The sequence below is a fragment of the Ambystoma mexicanum genome, chromosome 4q, assembly GCF_040938575.1.
Source record: "Ambystoma mexicanum isolate Mex_15411 chromosome 4q, UKY_AmexF1_1, whole genome shotgun sequence".
NCBI classification, from domain to species: Eukaryota; Metazoa; Chordata; class Amphibia; order Caudata; family Ambystomatidae; genus Ambystoma; species Ambystoma mexicanum.
Window position 1 is genome coordinate 1,128,169,604 of NC_090928.1, and position 19,190 is coordinate 1,128,188,793.

Genomic DNA, 19,190 nt, shown 5'->3' on the forward strand with positions numbered 1-19,190 from the left:
GTGAAAGAACTTAAGTTATGGATTATTTAGAAATAGTATAGGATAAACACAGCCATTATATAGAAATATGTGCAGCAGCGAATGGAGTTCAGTAGGGGAGGTGAAGACCAGTCCACAACTTGAGACACCTTTAAGTGAGAAGAGGTCGTCTTTAAGGGCAGTTTTGATTTTTGGTGTATAGGGGCACCAGGGGTAGAGTGCTAGTGGGGTAAAGGAACAAAAGTAAGAAGTAGTAGTTAAGGTGGACAACGTAGAGAGGAGTTGAGGTGAGCTTGAGGGACAGTCTGTGGACAGAGAAAGACTAGAAGGAGAAATTTAAAGAGGGATCAATCGCGTGTAGACAGCCAATCTACATGGAGGGGATGCATGAGTGTGTCATACTGGTGTAAATGCTCTCACATTTGCATGGCAAAGAGGAAGGGGGAGGAGCAATCATAAATTATGATCAGTCTGCCATACAAATGATTGCAAATGAGGCATGGTGCAAATACACTGTAGGGGTTATCAGTCAGCGACTAAAGAGGGTAAGTTGGGTTGAGCTGCAGCAATCAACGGTATGGCATTACAAGTATTGGCCTCTTGGATTTAAAATCATCTCCCCCTTTAGAAGTAACTGCAGCTAGGTGGGCGGGTGCCTATCTGATATTCATTACGTAACATTACACAACCCTATTCCACTGCAATACACGTTTATGATGTAATATTATGAAATATATAACTACAATATGTTAAATGACAATAAACAATAGCGAAAAACATACTTTTAGTACAACTGCAATGGAAGTCCTATTTTACACAGCAATAGCAGTATTCACGCTTCAGAACTAAGGAAAGGACTATCGAGTCCTATAGGATTTCATAGGCAGGGTAACGTCTTCTCAGAACACCAGGTGCCAGATTCTCTAGCGTTTGCACTTGTCCTAAAAACGGAGCAAACGCCCTAAGCACCAGTTTTGCTGCTTGTGCAATAGGTGGCAGAGGGACCATTTTCGGCCAATCCATATTACTCTGCATGACGATGTTTACACTGGGGCAAAAAGGAAGCAGTCTGGTGTTCTGAAGCGTGGCCTAAAAAAAAGAAATTGTGCTTTAAAGTCCCAACTTTCACAATGGAAAAGAGGAACTACATTTATTGTTGTCCCTTGAATATCAGATTGTGTGTTCATGCAATAGCACCCCAACTACATTTGGAACATGCCCTACTTGCTGCACTCCCTATCACACTGGCAGAGAACATGGATATTTGACTCCATGTAAACATTCTTTATGCAACATGGATTAGGGCAAAGTCTGCTTGCTCCATTCCATATTATACGAGCCGCCAAAGTGGTGCTAAGTGCATTTGCTTAATTTTTAGCACAAGTGAACACTTTCAATCCTCTGGCCCAGACCACCCTGTGTGTTTGCATGATGGATGACAATTAGCCATCCACTAGCAGAGTACTAAAGACACACATGTGCATCCGCTCATTCTCTGAATCAACATACGAGATTCGATAGCTCCTTCAAATATCGCTAAATATTGGATACAATAATCAAATACTGTAGCTTGTGGGTGGGACATTAACGCTCGTTAATACCTTTGTTACTAGAAGGTTTATCCTTGTCTGGGCTGTACATATTCTCCCAAGTTTTTCTTCTATTTCTATGATATGCCAAATGGCTCAGTAGAAGGCGACCGTCCTTCAAGACCAACGTGGACACGTGGCAACTCTTTCTCCACACTAGATTACTTTTTTGTTTCTGAAGATCTGCAATTGAAGGAAATGTCCATGGAGTTATTTTGGGGAGAAGGGAGTGATCATGCTCGTCTAAAAGTAAACATCAAGTGTTCTTTGAAAGTACAATTGAAAAAGCATACGCAGGACTTAACACTGAGAAAAGGCAAAGCAGTCCTGGTCAAATATAAGAGAGTGGGGAGTAAACTAAATGTGAAACTAAATCACATCTCACTAAAAGAACAAAAAGAGAACTGCAAGCCAGACTGCTTTAAGCCATTCATCTGGTCGGTTCATCGCCCAACTGCAGGAGCTTTGAAAAAAGAAACTCATCATCAACATTCGTTTGACGAAGACACCTGGATCAAGAAAAAGATCTTAAGGAGAGAAGGTAGATGGTTGAAGAAGACCATCACGATTCCAATAAAATTGCAAGTAGAACTGAAAAAGCTCACTATAAACTACAAGCAATGGTCGCGAGCAAGAAAGGTCCTTTGACACCAACAAGACAATGAGCAGATGCTGGAGGCCCTTTGTGAAAATAGCACACACAACTTTTGGTCTATTATAAACAACAAAGGAAAGAAATCAGCCAGAAATAACACCCAATGCAATCTGGTCTCAGAAAAGAGATGGACAGATTACCTGACAAAGAACTTTAAAAACATGTCAGGCTATCTGGAAGAAGAGCAGGAGGCCGTTAAGTGGGAACTCAATTTTGACATAAAGCTAATAGAAGATCTTATTTTGAGCGCTTCATCCTCGAAGACAGCAGGCCCCAATGGGTTAACCTACCAGGTTCTAAAAAACAACGTTAATACCTGGGCGATTCTCCTTCATACTCTCTACAATGAAATATTAGAGACAAAATGCTTTCCTCCTTCTTGGAAACAAGCAGTTGTAATACCATTCTATAAGGGGGGGCGATAGATCTCAGCCTGAGAATTATAGACCAATCGCCCTCCTAGATATTGAAAGCAAAATATTCATGCAGATCCTCTTGATAGAGCTAGAGGACTGGGCTAAGACAAAAAATGTCACATCCAAATTTCAAACAGGATTTAGACGTGGAATGTCTACAACATTAAATGGCATTATACTGAGCCTTTTAGCAGAATACTCTAAAAGAAATGGAGAGGGCCCGGTATATGCAGCCTGGATAGATTTCGCCAGGGCATTCGACCTAGTTAATAGGGAGAAACTGTGGGCAAAACTGAGAAAATGGGGACTTCCAAGCAAGCTATTGGTAATATTAATTGAGCTACACAAAGATACCTCGCTGATGGTAAGACTAGACGAGGCTGGACATCTTACAAACACAACCTGTGTGGAGCAAGGTTTGCGACAAGGGTTCATGGGAGCCCCTTTTTTCTTTAACCTTTATCTGTCAGACCTGGGTGAGATCCTTCAATCTTGGCGAGTCCTAAACTAAATTCCATCAAGGTTCACTGGCTCGCCTATGCAGATGACATCGTCCTGTTTGACAGGACAGCAATAGGTTTGCAGCATCTACTGAATGGCCTAAGTGTATACACTAAACTGAACGGACTTCAAGTAAACCCAAAGAAATAAAAAATGTTGGTGCAAAAACATCCTAAGAAGCACGTTAAATATGGAAAATGGTTTTTTGAAGGAGAAGCAGTTATCAGAACAGATGAATTAGTCTACCTGGGCTATACAATGTTTTCCTCTCCATCAGCTAACAAACAGGGTTGGATTGGCCCCTCTGCCTTTTGGCCCTTGGCCGGGTCGAAATCGTCCCTGGGGATTGGGGGCCGGTTGCTGGCCATGCATGGGCTGGTTTGGAAGAGAAAAAAAAACAGGAAAAATACAAATTTCTTTTTCTTAAATTTTTTTTTTCTTCAAAAAGCCTTTCATCCTTCTTAGGTTGATAAATGAGTACCAGCACAGATTGGGTGATATTGTATGCATATGGGTTCTATAAAAAAAAAGAGCTTAAGCGTAAGTGCTATACAATAACATATCATTTGGCCTTGGCCGTCTGCTTGGATTCACAGTAATTTAGTGTACTTAGGAACAATGCTATTTGATGCCACTTCCTGTTTTGTCAAGGGGTGAAAGGTTGCGTTTCATCGCTTCCCGGGATGTCACTTTGGGGAGGGGTCAAATGACATCACTTACAGTGATGTCATCAGAGGTCAAGGGTCATGAGGCGAGGGGTGGGCCACTTTTTTGAGGCGAGGGGTGGGCCACTTTTTTTTTTAGGTGACCTGGCCTATTTCTTCTCCCAGTCCGACCCTGCTAATAAAGTGGAAATAGAAATAAGATCAAAGGTCGATAAAGCAGTACCACAGATGAAAAAGATCCTCTATGAGCGCTGCAAATTTTCAATTAAGCCACTAATAAAGTTTTATAATGCTAAAATGATCCCAGTGATATTGTGTGGGTTGGAGTCCCAACCAATGCTTTGGGACATAGACTGGCAAAAAGTGGAAGGACAGCTTTGGAAGAGTTCCCTGGGCTTGCCCAACTGTCTTCCTATGCAGGTCCTAAGGTTCGAACTCGGCCTAAAATCATTGCAGCAACAGGTGGGCTGGAGATTGCTCTCACTATACATGCTAATAATAATTGCACAAAAAAAAACACTTTTTTGAGGACATCAAGCAGCATCTTCAATCGGATAGCTCCAAGATCCTCCAACAGCTGGATCTAAAAGCAAAAAGAAACCTGGCAGAGGCTGATTCATCGTTAGAAACCCTGAAAGAGAATCCCATGAAAGCAAAGAAAGAAATGGAAACAATGGATTGGATCAAAACGGGGCTGGAAATGTGACTTTAAAACCAAAGAACAGTTTTCTAGTATTGGACAAAAAACTGAGAGAACTGCAAAAATATTTGCAAAAGCATCCAAACAGTGAATCAAGATATATATTTCTCAGGACTCGCGTAAATTTAATCCATACAGGCGAGATTTGAAATATCAGAGGGCAAAGTCATAATACTTTATCCTTTTGCAAAACATGTGTAGACCAAAACAAACAAAACCTGCATCATTTGCTTCAAGACTTTGAGGGAATGGGAATGATAATGGCGTGGAAGGGGCCAAGATGGCCGCAAGCCGAGCTCTGGCCAGATCCCTGTTCCTATGTGCTCTGCAATGACAGCTGTGTCCTGAAGCTACAGCAGCCACGCCAGGCAAGTGGCACAGCGCCAGCTATGGGCCCTGGTTATCGCAGGAAAATGGAGCCGGCCACTGCCTGTGTGCAAAATGGCACCCACGATGAGCCCCGGAAACCTGTAAACCTGCAGACGCTCCACTACTTGGCTGTGCAGTATGAGAGATGGTTGCTGGCGGGGAGAACACAGCAGGGCCATGCTCCCCTGTGACTATGCTCCCCCGTGACCATGCTCCCCCCTGACACAGGGAGCTGGAGAACATCCTGGGGCTGAGAGGAGGATCCCGCTGTAGCCACGGGCGCAGAGATCAATCCCGGGAGGAGCGCTGTCGGAGGGTAGAGTATGTCTGTGTTGTTCAGTCCTGAGGAAGGGGATCCATTACCGAGAAGGTACCATAGTCTCAGCTCCTGGAGAGGGCATGACCCTCATGTCAGATTATGTGATGCAGGTTGCATAAACACACCCTACGAAAGCCCAGTCTTACACGCCAATATTTAGATGAGAAAACCGGGGCTAGGAGCAATTTTGCGACACCTAATAGCCCAAACTAAAAAAACGAGCTGAATTTAAACAGAAGCTTACAGTAATGGGCTCCAGAGAGGATCAATGTAAAAAAGCACTGAAGGCTATACAAAGTGAGCTGGAAGGGGCCAATTACAAATTACGGTCTAAAGAAGTCACGTGTGAGGCGGCGATAAGCAGACTGGAGCCTGAAAAATGGCCTTAGACATGAAGATCTGTGACTCAAAGGACTGATTGAGGAGACTGAAGGGTTCAAAATCATTGCTAGAGGTAGAAGCCTCTCGTCACGCTTGTATCCCACATACATGCATCTGGAATATTGCTGGACAGAGTTTATAGTTGTGGATGATGTCGCTACGCGATCGGAGCGACATCTACATGAAGTTCGACACTCTCATTTTGAAGGACGTAATTCTTCAGAAAACTGAAGACCAGCAGTTAATATGATTTCAGGGGCAGACCTTTTTTCGAGACATGTCTCTTGTCATGCTGGAGAAACGACAGGCACTTTCAGCAAGTTATTGACGAGCTCAGATCTACTGAGGTTCATCATCAATGGACCTTCACATTTGGCCTGGCCTTCACATTGGTTACAAAACCTCACAGGGTCATGACGGTGGCCAGGGCTGACACCATATTTGATATGTTGGGAGCTGGGAAAGAAAGAAAAAAAAAGGAGTGAATGTGCTGCAAGTTGGATCAAGTTGGGACAAGTACAGAGACAAGGCAAAAGACAGAGGTAGAATTCCAGGGCAGCCATGGGGTATGGCCTGTCAGCAGAGCCAAACAGATCACTGGTCTTACCCATGCAGATGGATTGTCTAGCAAGCATCGAGTTGTTGGTGTATAGCTTAACAAGCCTGCAAGAGGACTTTTTCAGGAGCACATTGCTGGCAGCTCAAGCCGTACAACTACTTGGACTTCCTGGGCAGGGGGATTATTAATTCTAGGGCAGAGTGCAGCTGGGTGTGGGGATCAGTATCAGAGAAGGGTGAGCCTTGTAGTTACTTTTCTTACAGGAAGGTGGTGAGAATTAACTCATTTGTTTCTTGATAGGTGGTCAGCAGGGTGAATTTTGGGAACACCTAGTGCATTGTTCGCATTATCTAGGTCTAGGGGTGTGGGGGGCAGGACTCCCTAGGTGATGCAATCAGTGTTTTACCAAAGCTGATCAATGGTGTATAGCAATCATCGGAGCAAGACTAGACTATTGCAATGTCCTCCTTGCTGGAACATCTAAACAAAATGTGGACAAACTACAGGTTATCCAAAACAGTGCTCTACGTGCAGCCCGGAACATCTCTAAAAGAGACCACATCTCAACCACTAGGAAAAAAGTTCACTGGTTAACCATTCGTGAAAGGATCATATTCAAAACATTACCCATCACTCACAAATGCCTCTCTAACACTGCTCCCCAATACCTAAGACGGAGGATTGAAAGATCCATGTCTACCAGAGCAGTAAGAACAACCTGTCATGATGCCTACCCCCGGAGCACCAGGCCAGGCCCAGCACCCCCGGGAGCAGGCATCATGCCCCCAGGTAAAAGCCCAGCAGCCCCTTATAGGGGCTCTTTGGACTCTGTCCTGGCGCCTTTGGCGCCAAGCTCATGTTGGACATCAGTCCTGGCGCCATAGGGACTATTTTGCCACTCGGGCGTGGCCAGGGAAGGATACTTACTGGAACTACTTTGGGGGCTATTTAAGCCACGCCCAGACAGTAGCTCACGCTTCGCGTTGTTCTGCATCCAAGCAGCTGAACGCTCACCGTGCCTGCTCCTGCATCTGGTCTCCAGCCACGCCCGCCTCGATCCTGGAAAACCTGTAAAGAAAGAAGAGAAGAGAAAGGTGAAAACCAAGAATTTTATCAAACTTCTTACCTGCATCCGGAACCTTCACGCCAGCGTTCCTAAGAAAAGACTTTCATTTAAAAGCACTGCGTTGCTCGCTGCAGCGCCGCACTTCACTCACCTGACCTCGGGAGTTCTTCTGGCTCCACCGCGACTGTCTGCACCGGTCGCCACATCTCTGCACCTAGGGGAGAGAAGAAGAGACAAAAGGTGAGCAGAAGGAACATATGAGGAAAGCCTAATTTTCCGCCATAACACTTACCGATCTTCTGTTGGTGGATCATTCCTCATTTCGGGTCGGCGCCGCTTCGTTGGCAGGTACCACACCCCGGCCCCTATGGGGAAAGGACAAAAGACATTACTGGAGGAATATAAAGACATTAACAGGGATCGCCCCCATCGCTAACTCACCTGAGTTTGCCATCGGCAAGTCAATCCTTCAACGCATCGCCTTCATTCTGCACCTGAAATAAAGGACAGATCACAGGTTAGGAAGGCAACAGAAAAGGAGGCTCAACACTTGAACTTTTGTAATCTTCATACTTACGGCGTTCCGCTCGGAAAAGTTAAGTGGATTTTGCCAGCGCCATTCTGAAAACCAGTGAAGTAACTGGACAAACACGTGCCCCTGCACCAGAAGCAGGATGGAGTGTTCATCCTTTCAAACCATAAGGTGAGCTTCAACCGGGGATTTCGGAGGAAGTTCGAGAAGAACGAAGGGGGGAAGGGGGGGAGCAAGCACACTATTCTGCAGACTGTTAATCCCCTTTCTCATCTGCAGAAGGATATTCCTACGGGCCAGACAAGCAAGATTTGAGGGTCCTGTTCAGTCGGTGTTCCGAGTTCTGCGCATCACGCTCGAAGAGGCCACAGCAACCCAGACTAGACCAGCGCCTCCGTGGGAGTCAGGTGAGTGTTACACAACCCTTGCAAATCGCCTAAGTGTACCAAAGGTGAAAAGGACAAGAGAAGGAGGGATCAGATTCCCGTCAGTCGCAGCCAAACACTGGAACTCCCTGTCCCCTGAACTAAGACTAGAAATCTCCTACTGGCTCTTTCGGAAAGGCCCTAAAACGTGTCTCTTCACCTAATGTGACCCCACTAGTCATAAGACTCAAACCTCAAACAAGCTGGACCTCTAGCACTACTTTACTCGCTACATGACTTCGCGCCCATGACACTGTAGCAGCTCATGGTTGCCTAACAAAAATGTCACCTAGTCTGCCAGCCATGCCTGCATACCCTTTGTGTTTTTCTGTTTTCTGCTAATTTCAGTGTAACCGGATTGCAACAGCGCCTGATGCTCATGGGTTTGGGCGCTTTACAAATGTACAAAAATAAATACAAATAAAATAAATAAAGAAAAGATCTAAGATTATGTTCTTATACGCCATCATGCTCCAAAGCAAAGATGCCAAGCTTTACGCACGAATGCTAGCTAACAGTTTGCAGATGTCAATCCCAGGCCTCCTAGGGGCAGACAAATCTGGCTTTATTCAGAACAGATCGGCTGCTGATAATGTAGGAGGGTGGTAAATTTGATAGAAGTGGTTCATAAACACAAAATCCCAGTAGCGCACCTTGATGAAAAGGCGTCTGATTAGGTGGAGTGGAGTTAGCTTAGAGCACTCATGTCAAGATTTAGAGTTGGTGGGGAGTATTAGTGCTGTGCTTGCCATTTCGTCGGAAGGCTACAATATGAGCCAATGTGTTCCTACCTGAATCTTATATGCGAGCTTGGGCCATCAGCAATAATGGGGAAATTGTGGGTGTGCAATATAGTGAAAAGTAGTATAAGGCCTCTCTCTTTGCCAATTATATCTCCCCCTTTCTAGCGAGACTGGAGTCCTCTATTCCAGCCATTTATGATCTGTAAAGGACATTTAAACGGGTGTCTCATGACACTGACTTGCTTGGATCTGGAGAGGGTCAAGCGGATATCTCTCAAATTAATGGACACTTTGATAAGATATTTGGGAATACATCTAGCACGGAGGATCTCACAATTTAATTGCCAAATTATCCTACAGCGCTGCAATGCATTAGGCAAATGGCTCAATCTACTGCTCCTCGAGATCCTGTAAGATAAAATCTGTGGTAGCACTCTAAGACACCCGATATGGGTTCCTATAAAACAAATCAAGTCCCAGCCCTGAAAACGATAATGCTCAATTGGGACAGTCTTAATGTTATATGGGGCCTTACCTGTTTACTAGCTTAACTAAAACCTATATACAGGAAACCCCAGTTCACCCCATTATTGGGATTGTCGAATGGAGGAAAGTAAATTTACTGCCCACTTATTTCCAGAAGGAGAATTTAGAGCTTATGTTGACTATAAGGAATTGTATGAAGTAGGAGAATAAGAATTACACCACTAATTGTAGTTAAGATAATGTAGGGCGCATTACAAGTCTGGCAGTATATGTTAAAAGTGGCAGTAACGGTATTCACATTACTTTTACAGTTCTGCCAAATTAAGAGGCAAGAGTATTACCGTTGGGGGTAATACCACCAACTGTAATACCATTGGCAGATTTAACACCAATGGTATTACTGCCAATGAAATTACTGTCGAAATCACAAAATGGCATTACCGCTGTATTACAAATTGTGATATGGCGACAATACCATTGAAAATTGGGCACTAAAACCACCAAATGCATGGTGCATTTACCTACACAGGTGATGGACATGCAGCCACAGGTGCACCCTATCCACCCAGGAAGGGTACCATAAGGCTCACACCTTCCCCAAACACACTTTCCAACACCATCATGTTGCCACTGGCTTCTGTGAACATAGATGTGCAGCTGCTCCATCTCCACATTGAGCTGCAGAGGCTGGACGAGCAGGACTCAGAGGCGAGGAGGAGGAGGAGGAGACCCCTATACCCCGGGTCAGGCCCTCACCTCGAACCTTGACTGACAACCATCTAATGACCCTGTACCGGCTGAACATGGAGACCATCACTGAACCACTCGCCCTAATCCAGAATGACCGAGCAGCATCAACATAGGTACAGCCTTACACCCGCAATTGAAGCTTGTGTAGGTCCTGCATTTCTTGGCAACTGGCACCTTCCAGCATACTGTGAGCATGGCTGCATGGCATGACCCAGCCCACATTTTCCAATGTGCTCATGCAGGTGCTGGAAGCACTCCTGCGCCATGTCTCCCAGCACATCTCTCTGCCCACCACCCAGGCACAGGAGAGCACCATGAAGGCATGTTGCAATGAAGCAGCACACACTGCCCCCATGTGGAGGTGGTGGCACCCCAGGCATCTTAAGAGGTATACTGCAACCAGAAGGAGTACCACTCCCCGAATGTCCAGGTCACCTGCAATCCGGACCTCCTCATTACACACTGCTGGAACAGGAACACAAGAAATCCTACCACTTGTTAGTTTGACATAAAATTATTTGTGTATGGAGCGATTCTTTACAGGGATGACTGGAATAAATCTGCCCTGCAAACCCTTTGAAAGCCTGGTAAGGGTTCAAACTGTTAGAAAGGTAATAAAGAACCTTACAACAAATTTCGTGCAAGTCGACCTTCTAAAATTGCCAGAATCAGTTTTATTTCTGTTTGCATATACTAATACATTGGTGAACTGCTTTTTTCATCATTTCATGGCAGTTCTTTCACACTGCCATGTTCTTTTTAGCAATTTTTGGCACTTATTTTTCTTTTACATGTTTGTACATTCAAGACAAAACATACAGTTGTGATGCAATGGTGTGTAGCATGTGAACAGCACACATTTTTTCACTTCAGTGCTAAAACCTGATACTTAAATACAAACCAAATATTTTGACACATAACTGAGCATATTAGGCATAGAGCAACAATTCAACAACATTATTGAATCTATGTGTGTGTCATTTATTGTGGTCTAACATAGTCCATGCTGCAGACAAGAAGTGACCAATCCTGGGGCGCTGGGGGTCGCGTAACAGCACACTGCCTGGATACATAGAGAGGCACAGAGAGAAACAGACATTGATATTGGGTGAGTAAAAGTGCCATTACACAGACTATTCTTACAACACAAGTGCACTGCCATGTGGTGGGCGAGGGCAGAATGGGAGAATACCACAGCTGAAGAATGCATGCCCTGTCAAGGACCTGTGCATGCCATGCACAACCTGCCCTCTCACCCCACACATGAGAGACTGCAACCCACAGGACTAGGACATGAGTGACAATGCTGCGGTAAATCGCCAACAATGGATATTCATACAACAAGCTAGCAACGCACACATACCACAATGCAAAATAACATATCCCTACACATGGAACGACACGTTCAATCACGAAATGCGGAATGGCATGTACTCAAGTGACCATGGTTGTGAAGCCATCATAGAATAGATGCAGGCAACTTGCACAAGTACAAATAAACACCCATCAAGCAATGCATAGGCCCAACACAGGCACCGTGGTAAGCTGCCCTGTCAATTGCAGACCCTGAAAGCGATGAGTGCTGACTGTGAGCTGGGTTCGTGAAGTTCCATGACAGAGCAAATGTACCCCCTGAGTTAATGTCTGCATATCCAAGTACTGGCATGGGAAATCATGTTGCGTGACAATACTTGTGAAATGCATGCAGACTGTCTATCAACATGCCTTTTTAACGGGCAACACATCCACAATGCTTTGTGACTGACACCTAAGACCTTTGCCCTTGCAGGCGACTCTGGATAGCCCCAGCTACCATTGCTGATGACGACAGTGCAGAATCCACAGACGCCACAGTAGGTGGCATACGAGTCACACATCGGGACCAGGCTCTGCATCGAACTGACCTTTGGCATGTTGAAGGCTTATTTCCTGTGCTTACACCATCTATGCTGGCGGACGCATGCTATTGGCCACTGCATTCACATGTATGTGGGGTCTGTAAGGGGTCAGAAGCAAGAGTCGGACCCAGTATCAGGTTTTGGGTTTCAAATAGTACTTAAATTGACAAAATAATAAGAGGGGTTGGGAAATCCTGCCTGTCCCTAGGTATATGAGGGGTCCCCCCCCAAAACACCTCCCTCGCCAATAACCGTCACAAAACACAATTCCCAAAACCCCTCCACTCCTCAACAACCCTCCCAAAACACCATCCCCAAAAACACACCCCCCTCCCATGAACCCTCTGAAAACACCACCCCCAAAACACCGTTACAGTGTGACACAGTTGACAGTTACTTTGGGTGCCTCTTGGGCATGGAAGCGTGGCTCCATCACCTTGGGAATCAGGTAGCACTGTGAGCGGTGCCTTGGGGTGTTGGGTTGTGAGCCCTCTGTGGGGGTAACAGAGCTGGAGGGCTCTGACCCCTGGCCTCGGATATGCTGTAGGGTCAGAAGCATACATGCATTGAGGGACTCAGCAAAGACATACCCTTCGTGTGTTTAGATATTCTCTGCCCAACTGTGGTCATGGCAGCAGTGGCCTGGCCGATGGGATGGGACATCCAGCGGCAACACCTCTGCAGGCAGTCCCTCATGGCCTGCATTTGTTGTACCTGCTAGCCTGTCAGTGTCCCAACTGCTTCCTGCCCCAACTCAACTGGCATTTAGCCATGACCATATGGCTGACCTATTGTGCACGTACAGAGGTTGTGGGCTGTGGGAAGGATGGGGGCGGAAGCACAGAGAGCAGAAGCCCATGTCCTGCTCCTCATCCTCGCCGGTGGTGCAGACATTGCCTGTGCCACAATGGTGTTGGGGCTGCACTACCTGTGATGGTGAGGAGGGTGTGCTGGTGCCCTGACAAATGGGAGCCGCAGCAGGGATTGCAGCTGTGTGGATTTCTACAGATACTGACGGTGGCAGCGTCCATGGCAGTGGTGCCACCTGCATGGCCAGATGGCCAGTGGAGGGCCACGGGGCACAGCTGTGGGGATGGTGCTATCCTCTAGACCTGCCTAAGGTTCCACTGCAGTGGAATGTGGTGGCCTTGTTCCTCCTCCTACTCCTGTTGCCTATGGGTCCAGCCTGTGCAAGGGTGGGGGCCGATGGTGTTGCAGCAGTGGAGGGTCCGGCCTCTTCACTGTCTGTGTACTGTGTACCTTTTGGGAATACAATGACATCCTGTCAGTCATCTTGCAGACATGCCAGTAGGCTTGGAAGACACTCTTGCAACATTGTGTTTGTTCTACATACACACATTTGTTTGATTGGCATGGGTGGTATTAGGCAAATGAGTGCTGGTACTACTAGGTGGAGGTACTGCCTGCTGACAGTGTACACTGTGCATGCATGTGCACGTTGCCTTTTGGCTTGCCTAGGTTGCTTCTTGTTGTGGGTGCGCTGGGGCTTCACTTGCCAACATGGACTGTCATGGCACACATGGGTGCTTTGCATGTTTCCATGTGTTGGCAGGCATATTTCAGCTACAGTGCATGTGCATTACTACATTTCCCTGCTTTCTCTGGCACATGTGTGCACTCACGGTCCATTTGCTGTGATTGCCATGTGCTCGCCCATTCTCTATGTTGGCGGCCGCATACTATTGGCCACTGCAGTCATATGTATGTGGGGTCTGTAAGGGGTCAGAAGCAAGAGTCAGACACAGTATCAGGTTTTGGGTTTCAAATAGTACTTTTATTGTCAAAATAATAAGAAGGGTTGGGGAAATCCTGCCTGTCTCTAGGTCTAGGAGGGGTTTTCCTGCCTCAACAAAACTAAGGAACATCTGTGTCAGGATGTTCAACAAATAACGCATCCTGTGTCCAAAACCCTAAACTGACCCTTACATGCTGAACTAAAAGCAAGGTCAAAATAGGGATTTCTCTGAGCTATAAATGTATAGCTTATTCTTGAAGTTCCAAGCATAAAGTTCTAAGGTGCAGAAACAAAAAGGAATAATGTTCTACCAGGAAAGGGGATTCTCCCTTCCCCTATGTTTCTTCTGGTTTCTCACAATCTTCACGGCACTTCCGGGAAAAGTCAATCATATTCCAATGTTTCCAGAGGAGATTTCTCTCTCTGCGAATACTCCTTTTTAGTCACTTTCTTAGCTCACAGTTGAAAAAAAAGGGGCGGAGAATGATTCCCCCTTTGAGTCCTTTCAGTCTTCACTTATTCAACAGTCCGTTTATCACTCAGAAGAAACAGGGATTTCCTTCTCCTTTGGGCTTCCTCTCACTATTCCACAACTTCAGTTTTGTTCAATTATCTTGGTTTACTCTCCTGCCAGGGCCTCATTCTTTTGTTTTCCCTTATTATTCAAAAGAGGTATGGTTCTTCCCTATTTGCATCAACTGTAATGGTTTCTTGCTTTTACTCCTTCTCTCTGATCCTGTTTTTCTCCCCTGCCAGGGTATTGTATGTTTCTCTCAATAAGGGGTTTGGATCTTCCCTTTGATTATATAGTTCTTTTGCACTGTTCAAAAAGAGTGGTTCTGACCCCTGAGCTGTTCTCAGTTCTTCTTCTCTCCCTGGTAAACTCTCCTTCCAGGGTATTATAGTTTATCCTTATACAGGGGCATGAGTCTTCCCTTTTTATTACTATTCCACACTTTCAAGACTGTCTTTCTAACCCCTTTTTGTTCTTCGTACTTATTCTTTCACTTCCATTATAATTTCTCCTTTTACCCCATGGTTTACTCTCCTCCCAGGTATCACAACTTTCGTGTTTGGTTGTGAGTCCCAGACTCATGGTTTGCCTGGTCCACTATCCTGCCAGGACTTCTTCGCTTTTCTTTCACTCTCTTTTGCATCCAAGAAACAACACTTCTCCAGTATTGGGTCACTGACCCTTTCTTTGAAGCCTTTGCATCAATTGTACTACCTTTATTTGAATTTTCAATAACGTTTGGTTTTGCATTAATTCTGCTGCCTTCAAATAGGTTTTTCATAATGTTTGCATTCGTGTCAATTATACTGCCTTCTCTTAGGCATAGTACAATCTTCGTTTCACATTCAGTGCCTTTTTCTTGGTGTTTAACAAGGTTGGGGCTATATTAATTATATTGTCCTTTCTTAGGCTTTACACAATGTTTGTGGTGTCAATTGTATTGCACTCGTCTTTTGGGTTCTCTTGTGTTGAATGTGGTACACAGTATTTGTCCTGAATCGCCCGTTATCCCCATTTGCTTTCCCTGGGCTAAGCAGTGTTTCTCAGTCTCTTCAGCGTTCGTAGCATTTCCTCGTCGCTCCATTCCTGCTTGACCTCCCTCTGTGTCTGGCAGCGCCAGCTGTCCATAACAGGGATGCAGTGAACTTCTCTTTCCTGCACAACGTCTACATCAGCCTCTGAGCTGCCTTCCACACTCGCTCGCCTCCGGTGTCCCAAGCAGCGTCAGCACAAGTCAGATGCAGATGCACTCTCCATCTCCCTCGCTCTTCGCTTGTTCAGCTGTTTCAGTTTTAAACCTCCTAGCATTGGTCAGCACTTTCCAATGACTAGAACGTGCCATTGGCTTCCCACTTCTAGGGATCCTTATTACTTTAGTCCTCTTCCTCGTCTCAGTGCTGTCAAGCAGAGGGAAATTCAAACAGGGTTGATAATTGGCCATGATTGGAGATTCTACATTTACATTACAATATACTATACAAGAATATTGAAAAGGCAAATCGGTGTCACTAAGAAATACAGGTGAATGGTTATTCTCAGCTACTGTTTTACTTCTGTCCCTCTGGAGTTTGTCCTCCCACAGATAGCCACCCCCAGGGTCAGAGTAAGGTAGCTTCTGCCTTTCCTTGGCCATGCAAGGGAAGCTTTCCTCCAGAGAATCAATGACGAGATTGCTAGATTTGTTACAGGTCTAATAGAGTTACTGTCATCACTGTGCCTTCCTGCTCTGGCCTCTGCACTCTTGATACCCTCAATGCCCTCTGTGTAGAGGATCGAGCTGGCCTTCTCCCACTGTTTTAGGGTGAGGGGTTCCACTGTGCCACCTCCTGTGGCATAACTCTCCTTCCTGTGGCGTGAGATCAGGCTGCGGACCCTCGACTTCACAGCCAGCATCTTGTCCTGGATGGATGTTCATTATTTGCAGTCTTCCTTTGTGCAGAGGTATTCCTCTGTCTGCTGCCCAACGGCTCATCTGCATGGTGCATTACCTCCTCTTCCAGCGTGCTCGGCTCCCTCTGAGAGAACTTTTCAGTTCCGGGAGGCCAATTATTAGGGAATTTTACAAAAGCCCAGCGTATGAAGGACTTTAGAAGACTCACGTTTGGGACACAGGGCTGCAACTCTTAGTATAGGCCTGAACCACACATATATGTTGGTAGCAATGAGTGATCAGCCAGGCTTATTTTAGAAGGGAGAAAGGGCTGTATGTGGTAAAAAGAACAGAGTATACACATAGGCCCAAAGAAACACTGACACACTAATGTTATATACAAATAATGGTTTATTTTATATATACATTACGGTAAAGTAATTGTTCTAAAAGGTAAGTACTATAACACACAACTTAGAATAACTGATGCAATATTCACAGTAAGTAATCATTTTAGTACTACTTGCAGAATGGCAGTATTCAGGTGAGCAAAACCTTTGTAATAACATCAGAATATCTGTTTCAAGTAAATACGGATGAAACAAAACCAACATAAAGCAGGTAAATACTTGCAATTATTTTCCCAGAGGCCTAACACTTTAGAAGTCCCTTCATGTCTAGTTATGAGTGTCTCAGTGTCAGATTCAATGGCAAAAAAGGTAAGGCACAAGCTGTAGAAAGTATGAGCGGACATCTTCAGCAGCAAGTAAAGCTTTTGTTGGGAAAAAGGGTTCAGGGACTTAAGAGTAGGCTCCCTGAAGGCACACAGGCATAAGGCCTGGGTGAATGTGCATGGACGAACACCCAAACACAGGAATCAGCACTCCAGCAACACATGAACAGCAAACAACTCCAGGTAAGTGTTACCAAGAGTGTCATAGTACCTTAGAAGTGAAGAAGAGGATACAGTACGACTCCTCCACAATGCAGTCTCACCGGATTCCTTGTCAGGCAGATGAAAGAAGGGACTCTGGATTGGATCTCACAGCAATCTGGTATAGAGGCCCTCAGCAAAGGATTCTTCTGTGTTCTGTGATTTTGGTGCCTTTTCCAAAGCACCAGTGAAAAACGGTTACAGCCTGTTCGATTAATCTCGCTTTCTCGGTCCAGCACTCTGGTGAGGGAACTTCAAGGAGTGGAATCTTGACTCTGGAGGTCCAGAAGGAGTCACCAAAGGTTTGGGAGGATTCGATCTTCTGAATATGATGTACTGCACAGTGGCCACAGGCCCCAGGGTACTGGCAGTTTGCAACCCATGAGGGTCACACCTCACCGTGGGATGGCTCAGAATGCATGTTGTCTCAAGACTGATAGGTTGCACCAGTCAAGGGAGAGATTCGCCCTCTTCGGAGTTCTCCCGACTCTTGGAACGAGTGTTTGCACAGCAGCAGTTACACAGAAGGCATCTCTGGTTGTCTGGGAGTGGTTGCGGGTGTCTTTCCTCTTCTTCCTCGTCGTTTCTTCAATTCCAGCGCTCACTTTGCCTTCAGCCTCAGGAACCATGCCTTTTATGCAGGAGCCCAGGCAATTAGCACCCATGCACCCTTAAAACTCTCGGTGTCTGGCTCTCCTTTTAGCACAGCCAGCCACCCTGTTGAAACTGGTTCCAGGCAGGCACAGCAGAAGACAAAGAACAGCAGAGTTTCAGAGTATTCCCCCATTTTCCGTCCTCACAGACACACTGGAGCCTTGGCAGGCTTCACAAAAGGATCCCACCGAAGACAAAAGTCAAACCAGACTCCCCCCACCCACCTTGGCAGAAGAAGGACCAAGAAAGGATAGGTCATCTTGAATTGGCAAAACAAGAACACTTTCACATTTTTGTGTTAATGGTGACCCTTCTGTGCACTACCACGGCTGTAATTACAGCCTGGGAGTACAAATGGCACAAAAGTAGAAAAGTAGGTAGAATAAAACCACTGCCACCAGTCATTCTGATTAGTTTGTCACTATAACCAAAAAGTTACAGGAGCAGTGAGACAGGGTATACCGTCTAGCTCCTCAGAACTCCACCTAAGGTGTGGTGTGCTGATCTCAATAGAAAAGGTTGGCGGATACAAATATCCCCCTCTAACAGAAAATAAAGGGCTCCCAGCAAAACTGCAGAGAGTGCGAAAAGTGCTGGTGGGCACACCGTGGAGGAGATTGTGCATGCAAATGAAAATTCACCTAACACAAGCCTTTTCCTTTTTCTGGGACATGATGATTCCTCCAAGCATGATATCTGGATGGCAATAGGAAATGGGAGATTCAGAGTGGATTGAGTTTTTCGAGATGGCCGCCGTGCTTCCCGTTCTGCCGGTGATGTTATTTCTGCCAGCTGTAATGGTAATACCATTGTATATGGGCGATATTACTGCCAGATGACCAATATCGGAGGTAATACTGCCAGACAATATTACCGTTACCACAGGATGTGTGAGCGCACACCCATCAGGCCATGATATGGCAGCGATTCTGCCAGTCTTCCTGGCTGTAACATAACACCTACAGAGCACAATTACTGCCATATTTGCACCAAACCCGTGATAAGGCCCAATGTTTGCTCCAGAAGGAGTTTAACAAGGCAGTGTTGTGTCCTCTTATGAGTTTCAAAACACTGGTTGTTTCTGCCCTGGAGGATAAGAGGTTAATTTATAGACTATATAAAATGTTAAGTTCAGCCCTCGTCACCGAGCTCCCACATATTAAGACATGACACAGGGCCTTGGGGACGGAAGTGGATGCTGGCAAATTGAAGGTAATGATGAAGAGGGTACCTACCTCTTTGGAGACTAGCCAGCACAAAGAACAAGTTTTGAAAATGATTTATAGGTAGCATCAATTAGCAGAAGAGCTTGCAGAAATTTGGGATAAACAGGACTGTGTTGGAGAGGGTGCGGGGAAGGTAGAACCTTTATTCACATTTGGTGGAAATGCTACAGGCTTGAGAGTTTAAGGAATTCCATACTTCAGGA

At 45.6% G+C, this 19,190-nt stretch overlaps 1 protein-coding gene across 1 annotated transcript in view; it reads right to left on the reverse strand.

The window, feature by feature from the left end:
* The window catches only part of DNAH14 (dynein axonemal heavy chain 14), a 2,000,441-nt gene that overhangs the window by 1,183,553 nt on the left and 797,698 nt on the right, over nt 1–19,190 (reverse strand). The gene's annotated exons all lie outside the window — the stretch shown is intronic.